General features: G+C 36.1%; 1 pseudogene; it reads left to right on the forward strand.

Annotated features, from left to right (window-relative positions):
• The first annotated feature begins 289 nt into the window (after nt 1–289).
• LOC137026576 (sterile alpha motif domain-containing protein 3-like) lies at nt 290–7,622 on the forward strand (annotated as a pseudogene).
• Nucleotides 7,623–8,672: the final 1,050 nt, after the last annotated feature.

The raw sequence follows: 8,672 nt of genomic DNA on the forward strand, positions 1-8,672 counted from the left end.
ACTTTGCAAAATTGATTATTTGTCCAATTTTATGATGAATTTGCTTGATGAGTCAGTCGTCACAGATTAACGATTAACGTTAGCTGTCTATATTTTCTTCACCATTAAAATGTGGCCGGGCTGTCATTTTACTATAACATTTTTGATAACTGCTCGGTATAAAATTCTTTTTACATTGTTGTTGGTAGTAGACATGTAAGCTTTTAAACGTTTTAGGCTTTTAACTTGATTGTGTAGGTTTTATGCAGTTAAATAGTGTTTAACTTGACTGCCAAGCCATTAACGTTAGTTTGCAATGCACATGCTTTATTGCTGTGCATTTATTAGCTTGTGAAGTTTATATTTTTTTAAAGTTGAAAATGTTTATCTGTCACTTTTGTAATAATGAGAGCAGTACAATCCTGAGTTTTGTGCAGCATGTGAAACTGCATAGAAATGTGCCTAAATCAGGTTTTAGATGTGCTGTACCTGATTGCCCACATATTTTCACTAAGTTTTCTTCATTGAAGTCCCACATATACAGAAATCACAGGGAACATCACCAGTCTACTCCTAAAGAGCATCAGGCACAGATGTGTGATAAAACTTTTAAATGCCATGTAGATTTTTGTGAAGTTCAATGTGGGACCCTAACACAGCTTTTGTCTCATTTAAAGAGCCATATTCAGTCAGGTCTGGAGATCCGGTGCCCATTTGGTTGCAACAGGACATTTAAGGTGAGATCTACATTTGCATCACATGTATCACGGACACATAAAATGTGCTCTGTAAACCATCTGATAGAGCCTGCTATGACCATGGAAACCTCAGTTTCAGATGTCGTGTCTGAGAGTGAGAGATCAGAAGTTGCAGAGCAAAATCTTTCTGAAGTTGTGGATGAATCTCTTTTTCTAAGAAATTTAACCCTCTTCTATCTGAAACTGCAAGCTAAATTGCTATTGCCTGAGTCTACCATTCAAGGCATTGTTGAAGAATTTCAAAACATCCATGACATTGGGCAGTCATTTTTTCTTAGCAAACTGAGAGAAAAGCTTGCTTTGCTTGAATTACCAGAGGAAAGGATTAATGATGTGATTGATCAGTTGTCTAGGGAGGATTTGCTGACAGCTTGTAATAGTGGAGTTCTAAGTACAGCACAGAGGAGAAGGACTACTTTCAAGCAAGATTTCCACTATGTTGAGCCAGTCCCTATTTTTTTAGGAGTCAGTGAAAGAAATGGGAAAGAGTGCTTTGCTCAATATGTCCCAGTTAAACAGACCATCAGTGCTCTGTTTCAGTGACAGTCTGTGAGGGATCAATATGAACAGATGCACTCGCAAACAGCTGAAAATGATCTGTTTCGGGATGTAAAGGATGGTAAGAATTTTTCTGAAAATTCTCTCTTTCAAACTGATCCATCATCTCTGGGTTTGATCATTTACCAGGATTCATTTGAGGTGGTAAATCCTTTAGGCTCAGCTAGAAAAAAACACAAATTACTGGCAGTTTATCTTACCTTGTCTGATATTTTACCTCACAACAGGTCAAACATAGACCACATGCAACTTGTTCTTTTGTGTAATGAGCAAGATTTTAAGTACTTTGGACCAGCTCATGTTTTTAGATCACTAATTGAAGATCTTAAAGATCTTGAGGAGAATGGTGTTGTGGTGAATGATGGCAAAACTTTGAAAGCTTCTTTGTGTTCCATCGTAGGTGACAACCTGGGATCCCACATGATTGGTGGTTTTGTTGAGAACTTTAGCCGAAGCCTACATTTCTGCAGGTATTGCACCATTGAGAGAGACTCATTCCATGCCACACCTTTAGAACCTGCTATGAAGCGAACTGTGGAGTCTTACGAGAGAAACATTCAGGAACTTGCTACCTTAGGCGATAATGTAGTTGATGGAGTCAAATTTAACTCTCCTTTTAATCAGCTGAATTCTTTTCATGTTTGTCAGCCTGGCTTGCCCCCCTGCCTTGGACATGACCTCTTTGAGGGTGTTGTGGCATCTGATCTTAAGTTGTACATTGATTACTTGGTAAATCAAGAGAAATTCTTTACTTACACAGAGCTTAATTGCTATATTAAATAGTTTAAGTACACAGGAAATGATGCTGCCAATAAACCAGCTGAGGTTAACTCGGGGAGTGAGAAGCTTTGTGGTCACGCTGTTCAGAACTGGTGTCTTCTAAGACTTTTACCAGTTATTGTTGGACACCGAATTAAGGATCCAGAATCAGAAGGGTGGCAGCTCATTCTACTCCTCAGACAAATTGTAGACCTAATTTGTGCACCCGCAATACTGGCAGATCAGGTTGCATATCTGAAAGTGCTCATTGATGAGTACATTCATTTTAGGTATGTGACTTTGCCTTCTAAGCCTCTCAAGCCTAAACATCACTACTCGTGCCATTACCCAGAGCTTATAAAACAATTTGGACCACTCATTCGCTTATGGACTATGCGGTTTGAGAGCAAACATACCTATTTTAAACAATGTGCTAGAAAATTGCACAACTTCAAAAATGTATGTGCAACACTTGCAGAAAGGCACCAGCTTCTCCAAGCCTATTTAAGTGCTGGAAACCTCTTTCAGCTTTCTGTGCAAGTTGAAAAAGGCTCTGAATTTTATTCTTGTGATTTTAACGAAGCGATCAGGGAATCAGTTGATCATTTTGATTTTCAGCCAGGCAATACATTAGTAGCTACTGAAATCACTTTGAAAGGAACAAAGTACAGGAAAGGCATGGTTGTTCTTTTGGCCAGTAATGATGAGGGTTTGGAGGTTGGCAGAATTAAACTAATTCTTGTTCACCAGAATTCTGTGGTTTACTTTGTGTCTGAGAAACGGTGTGCTGTGCGGTTGGTGGATTTGGGTGTATACTGCATAACAGATGAGGACCCAAGACATGTCTGTGTACTTCAAGAGGATCTATTAGATTATTACCCTCTTCAGGAGTATAACACATGTGGCTTGTCTGTGATTGTGTTACACCACTCTTTTCCATCTTTTTAAGGTATGTCTAATTTAGAGGAAATAAAACTTGCCATCTCCTCTTCGTTACCTGGTCTCTCTGATGAAACGCTTCAAAAATTTATCCATGGTCTTTCTGCTATTGGTGTTGAGACAAAAGATGACCTCCGGTATGTCAAAGAAGAAGACCTCATGGAATTCCTCAGGCCTATACAATGCCGCAAACTACTGAATGCATGGAAAAATGAAGGTATGTTTTATTTGATTTGATTTAAAATGATTAATGTCAATTTGTCAAATATTGTAAAATGTTTCATGTTCAAATTTCATTTTTTTTTTTTTTTATTTGGTTATTTGTGTTAGAACAATCCAGCTGCTCGACTCCCCAACGATCATCGCGTCAAGTTCTTTCAGATATATCAAGCCCAGGATCAGAGAGTTCAAGTTCTACACCATCTCGTTCTACTGCTTGCTTTTCTGCATCTTGCGCCTGGGCTGAAACATTTAAGGTGTCTTGGGAAGTCATGCCTTCCGAAATTAAACTGGCCATTGCAAATAAAAAAAGACCATCACCAGCTGATCGAAGGAAGCTAGTAAGAATGTTAGTGGATAACATGCAAAAACATGAAGTAAACCCATCAAAGGCACAGTGTCAGATTGTAGTGCAGAATATTGTTAAGCAGTACCCGGACAGCTTTGCTGATGTTCTGTCTGATGGAACAAAAATAGGTAGTGGGTATGCCTCTTTGCTCATGCAAGTTAAAACCCGTGTTGAACATGTAAACCGAAACAACACTTTAGCTCGTCGGAGAAAAGAACGACTACGATCATCGTGTAGAACCATAAGCCAGAGCTCAAGAAGGCTGGCTGATCAATATGGTTGTGTCAGTTGGCAGCCTGAGGAGTTTCCTGCAGGAGAAAATGATGACACTTTAGAAGAGAAGCGCAAGCAAATGGTGCTGCTTCATTCTACTGAAGGAATGTCTGGAGCCGATAGAGGAGAACTTCACAAGTTGATGGAGGTCACATATTACCGTCAGCGCCGTGATATAAACGCCACTCCACCACTGTCTGAACTAAAGAATTCATGGCCTTACCTGTTTTGTCTGAAGGGGATCTTTTTACATTTCCAATTGCTTACTGACATCTCACTGCTACAAAAAATCATGGAGAGCATTGAAGGAAAAGGAAAGAGGATTCTAAGATTTTTCAAGAAAAGCCAACAAACAAAGAGGTGTGTGCTGTTCTGTCAAAGTATCAAGAGGGAAATTCTCTGGTCCTGTGCATCTTGAAACTCTTAATGGCCCATTTCAAAGAGAGAACAGAATCACTTCTAATTGAAGCTGATGTAAGTATAACATTTAGATTTTTAATGTCTTAAATATTTAATTGCAAATATTTAATGCAAAATTGATTTTTGTTTTTCTTAGGCAGCAGCAACTGCAGCCGACATGGAAAGAGAGGGATTACCGGATTCACCCGCACTGATCATCCAAGGTTTGTTGCTTTACGTTGTGTCTCTCTCCATCAATTATTTGCTTTCTAGCTCTTGTACCTCTTTGTCCTGTACTGTTTTTTTTTTGTTTGTTTTTTTTTTCTCACTTTAATGGCCATTTTAAAAATACATTTTTGCCACCTCTGTTCCTGTATTCTATTTCACAATTATATTCTCATTCCTATATTCAGGGCTCTCTCTGTGCCCTGTTTTTGTTGTTGTCTCTGAACCATTCTCTCTCAACAAAAATCCTTATTAGTAACATTAGTCTTCATTATAAATCCAATAGTGTATAGTGTCTATCTAAAAATTAAAAATTACATCATGATTTACTCTAGGGCTGCACGATGAATCGCATGAGATTGTCATGCGTGTCTCTTCAGAAAAGCCGGTTCTGTGATTAGCGGTAAATGTCCATAACCTGTAGTTCACGGACAAGCTACGCAATATCGCGTTCATAACCGCATGCGATTCATCTGTGATTATGAACGCAATATTGTGTAGCTTGTCAGCGAACTACGGCTCAGTATATTAAGTGCCGCTCCATTTGAAAGCAGGTGATGGACATTTACCGCTAATCACAGAACCGGCTTTACTGATGAGACACGCATGACAATCTCATGCGATTAATTCACTGAAAGGCTGAAATATGCTGAAAAGTGGATATTTTAGTTTATATGGTTTTAAATATGGATATTTTTCTCAAAACGAATGCATCGTTTCACTTCAGAAGGCCTGAGCCATGTGGAGTACTTTTATGATCGATGGATGCACTTTTTGGGCTTCAAAATCTTGCCTGTCATTCACTACCATAATAAAGCTGAGAAGAGCCAGGACATTTTTTTTTTTTTTTTTTTTTTGTAACTCCGATTGTATTTGTCTGAAAGAAGAAAGTAATTTACTCCTAGGATAGCATGAGTAAACCATGGTAATTTTCACTTCATTTAATTCTTTTCAGACTATCCCTTTAAAGGGATGGTTCACCCAAAAATGAAAATTTGATGTTTATCTGCTTACCCCCAGCGCATCCAAGATGTAGGTGACATTTTTTTCTTCAGTCGAACACAAATAAGGATTTTTAACTCCAACCGCTGCCGTCTGTCATTCAAATAATAGGTGCAGATGGGGACTTCGGCTATAAGTGTAAATAAAACTTCCATAGACAAATCCAAATGAAACCCTGCGGCTCGTGACGACACATTAATGTCCTAAGACACGAAACGATCGGTTTGTGTGAGAAACCGAACAGTATTTATATAATTTTTTACCTCTAAAACACCACTATGTCCAACTGCATTCAGCACTCTTTTAATGATGTCTGAGTGCGCTCTGACAACGGCAGTGATGTCTGACACTCATTGAAGTATATGCGCATCACTGCCGCTGTCAGAGCGCGAACAGACATCACTAATAGTGCTGAACGGAGTTGGACATAGTCTTGTATGAGAGGTAAAAAATTATATAAATACTGTTCGGTTTCTCACACAAACCAATCGTTTCGTGTCTTAGGACATTAATGTGTCATCACGAGCTGCAGGGTTTAATTTGGATTTGTCTAAGCAAGCTTTATTTACTCTTATAGCCGAAGTCCCCATCTGCACCTATTATTTGAATGACAGACGGCAGTAGTTGCAGTTAAAGATCCTTATTTGTGTTCGACTGAAGAAAAAAATGTCACCTACATCTTGGATGCGCTGGGGGTAAGCAGATAAACATCAAATTTTCATTTTTGGGTGAACTATCCCTTTAACATGAGCTATACAACACTTATTAATCTATGCCCTGCCATATTCTTATTTTATTTTTTATAGGTGAATCCATGACCCCAAGCAAGTGGATGTTGTCCGTCGAGAGGGAAGTTGTCCTGGGCCCATTTTCAGAGGCGTTCGTTGAGGGTCTGGCAGCATTGTTTGCGACCTATTACAACTTAAATCTTGCTTATCAGGATGACGCTGCATGCACGCTGGAATTTATTCAGAGGTATTTCAGAGCATAAAATCTTACTCAATATTTATTGTTACTTTCACTTTTTTTTATTTTTTATTTTTTAGGTTTTCAATTTAGGATAGTTTATCAGAATTAGATATTTTATGGAAAAGTTTTCAAATGAACAACAAATTGCTAACCACATACTGAATAGAGAATTATTTTATTCACTGCATGTTACTAAAAAGTGCAAAGTGCATCTGGATTAAAAACTAGACGAGCACAAGCAGATGCTTCAAGTTGCTTTTCTTCAGTACTTCATTTCCAGCAAACATTCACTCTTTTTTCATTGTAGACTATTTATGAATAACCACCTGGATTCAATTAGCAAGAGTAGAATGCCAAGAGTATAGCAGTTAAGTATAGCACAGCTGTAGCAAATAATCTATTATAAACGTGCAAATAATTCAAATACTACAAACAATGCTAAAACCATATAAAAAAAAATAAAAGAAATTATTATAATGACTAAAATAACAATGAATCTATCTAAATATCTAAACTTGTGTATTTATTAAATACAAATAAGTTGGTCAGTGAAAATATTGGAAATATTTCCTTTGTACTTTTTTTTTTTTTTTTTTCAGTTAAAGTTGAAAGAGTATTGACATCACAGATTCTTGATTTTATTGCATTTTACAAAATGTGGTTGCACTTCCAATACAGTACAACTACCTTGTCTTAAATCTCTTAAGGAGATCATTTAACAGCTGTATAGTCACTGCAGTCTTCCTGTACACAGTGCACTAGATGCAGTGGATTGCAGTGTGTAATGATTTACATGTTCTATAGCCAACTTTTTAGAAATTTTAAATCTGTATAATAATATAATCTGTACATTTTGTTTATTGTAAACATGGAAGGCTAAATATTTTTACATTAATTTCTGATAAAATTAAATATGACCCCTACTCTTCATTGAAATTAAATGTAATTTGAATTGTCTGACTAATTTTGAATTTTATTTTTAAGTGTATATTGTTTTTGATAATTAGATGGTGTGTGTGTGTGTGTGTGTGTGTTTTTTTTTTTTTTTTTTCCACAGAGGACTTGTGGGCATCAACCCGGAAACTGGATCAAAAGTTGCTGCTGGAAAGCGAGACAAGAAAATGCATGGAATGAACCCACATGTATGCACACTGTTGCGTAAACTAATGGACTTTGAATGGTTTGTCATTTAAAGATTTCCAATAGAATTGATACCAGAGACTGACCCGATTTGAAGTTCATATTCTTGCCTTTAAGGTAGGCACAGTTCAGACCATTTCTTTAGTTTATGACTTTAGAACAATCACTTTAGGAATATGTGCACTGCATAGTTAATATTTAAGTGCTGCTGTTCTCCGAGGTTTTTTCCAAGGCTAAAGCCTTACATTTAATGTGCAATTTCCTTTTTTTTTCTTTTTTTTTTTTTCTCCTCCATTGTTTTTCCAAATACATTTTGGAATCAGGTTGTTAAATAGCCATTATTGCACAATAAATTTGTTATATTAATGAACCAAGGCTAAAGCCTTGCATTTAATGTGCAATCTTTTTTTACATTTTTTTTTTGTTTCACCAAATACATTTTGGAATCTGGTTATGTTAAATAGCCATTACAATAAATTTGTTATGTTAATGAACCTGTTATTGTGAGTTTTATTTGACAAAAATGCTTTAACTTACAGCAAACAAATAGTGAATTGAATTCCACATCAAATGCTCTAATTTACTGTAAAATGTATAGCAGTACATGTAAGTTCATTGTTGCTCTTGTAATTTCACTTGCATTCATAAACATTATTTCGACTTTAATTTTAGTTACAGCTGTAAAAAATGTACAGAATATTCATGTATATAAGGCAGTGTGCTGTGTTTTTTACAGTACAATTGTAGTTAATGATTTACAATACTCTTGGAAATTTTACAGTATTACTGGCAACCAAAATTGCCAGTAAGTTACTGTAAATTTTACAGTACATTTGTAGTTAACAATTTACAGTGCTCTTGTAAATTTTACAGTCTTACTGGCAACCGGAGTTGCCAGTAAGTTACTGTAAATTTTACAGTCAATTTTTTACAGTGCAGAGAGAAATGTATTCATATATTTTAAAACAATCTAATTAAATATTGGGCACAAAACATTTAGCCAATAAGAAAGGAAAACCTATATATATATATATATATATATATATATATATATATATATATATATATATATATATATATATATATATATATATATATATATA

Source organism: Chanodichthys erythropterus, chromosome 9 (genome assembly GCF_024489055.1).
Source record: "Chanodichthys erythropterus isolate Z2021 chromosome 9, ASM2448905v1, whole genome shotgun sequence".
In the NCBI taxonomy this organism is placed as follows: Eukaryota; Metazoa; Chordata; class Actinopteri; order Cypriniformes; family Xenocyprididae; genus Chanodichthys; species Chanodichthys erythropterus.